Below are 1,924 nucleotides of genomic sequence, written 5' to 3' on the forward strand. Positions count from 1 at the left end.
ACGCCGAAGATTACGAAGTATTAAAACTTACAAGAGTTTATTTAATAAAACACATAGCGATTGTTAGGTAAGCTTTCTGTAAGAATAAAATTACTACATTTAAATTGTTTATTTAACTGGTCTTATACTATACAGGGTGTGATTATGGGTTCAAATATCAATGGATTCGGAAATAATAAAAAACGTAATGATAAAATAAGAAAAAAAAAAGGTCGATGGTTGTCGCGAGCGACGTGAATTGCTCATTGGAATTGACTGAGGGCGGGCCTCAGTCAATTCTAATGAGCAATTCTTCGATCTACGTAGAAGACCTTAGCTCATTTGTGATCCGATTTTGCAGCGAAGTTCCGACCATGTAGTACGGTATACCAACATATGGTTTGGCGAAGAAAAGAAGCGAGGGATGAATGGAATGTAAATAAATGGTAAGCGAATGGAAAACAAATTTGAAGAATGGAAGAAGAGTAATAGAGATTATTAAAAACAGAAGAGAAGGAGTGTGATAAGAAAACACAAATTGAAAAAAAAAATTAAAGTCCCTATCCTCAATAAGGTAGGGCATACGTGAAGTCCCAAAAATGGGTCCTTAAAAAGACTATACATTCAAAAACTGAATAATAGTTTGAAGACAGCAACACAGTAAACGGATAGCCATGTAGAGAGATATACCCGGGATTTCCTCACGAGATCGAATCAGGAATGAATAAATCAGTATCCTGGAAAATATAACCCAGGTCTCCCAGGTCTGTAAGGACAGAGTGAACAGCTGCTTACTGAGTCTGCATACTTCAACGATTTTAACATGGTCTCATGTTCATATCTGCGTGGAAGTCTTACACTATGCTTGACTTGCAGAACCTTGAGGTCCTAATAGACATCTGTTTGACGTGCTATTTGGAACTTAGAGAAATCCCATGCCTCGTTGAGCGGCTGTAATATGTATAGATGAATCTAATGATAAAAGAGACGGACGTAGTAAATCGATCGTGTTCCCGGATACACTTCCCGAATTGTAACAAAAGCTCTTCCCCAAAGCATTGTTTGGGCTATCTCGCCGTGACGTCACTACTAGCTATCCTACCGTATCAACTGAAGCGATTTCCAATATCACCATTCCTTTACTTTGCATGTTGAACATAACAAGTCTATTTTATTGTAGAGTGATGTTATGAAAAACACATGTCGTAAATAATTGAGATAATGTAAATACCTTTGGTTGAGTTCATGAAATTCGTGACTATGTACTTTATAAGCAACTGTCTATGTTTGTATAATAAACAATTATCGTCGTTTTGCCTTCTCCGGAAAATAATAATAATAATAAAGAACTTGAATAAAATGCAGTAAAACGTAAGATATTATAAAAAGATAAGATAATAATTTCAATAATTCAAATTAAATTTATATGGACCCCTTCTGGTTAAAAGCCTGCTTCAAATCTTTCCATTTTTCTCCATCCTTGGCAACTAGCCATCCGTAACCTGCTGTAGCTACGATCTGGTCAGCCCATCTGGCATTAGGTCTGAATCTCGCTCTTGTACCTCGTGGTACATTTTATAACTCTTTGTGTCCATCTACTATCAGAGAACCTCGCCACTTGACCTGACCAACTTCACTGTATTTTTTTTATGGCCCCCGCTATTGGGGGCCTCTCGTACCCCTTATCTGTTGTGGGACAGGGACTTTTTGTGCAAATTTATTTAATTTTCACAGATTTTTTTTTATTTTCGTTCTCTTCTTTCGCACGTCACATTATCTTTCGGTCGTTTCTTTCATTCCACAATTCTACTGTCTTTCACTTCACTGTATTTAGAGAGAATAGGTAAGTGCATCTGTTATACACGTTTTTGTGCAGATATCTGTGTCTTTTAATTTGATGCCCAAGTTACTTCTTTATTCTTCACCGTGTGATCTGTATTTTGTC

Source organism: Battus philenor, unplaced genomic scaffold (genome assembly GCF_028537555.1).
Source record: "Battus philenor isolate CCGP_79_NKW_IND1 unplaced genomic scaffold, ilBatPhil1.0.hap1 SCAF_2, whole genome shotgun sequence".
NCBI lineage: Eukaryota > Metazoa > Arthropoda > Insecta > Lepidoptera > Papilionidae > Battus > Battus philenor.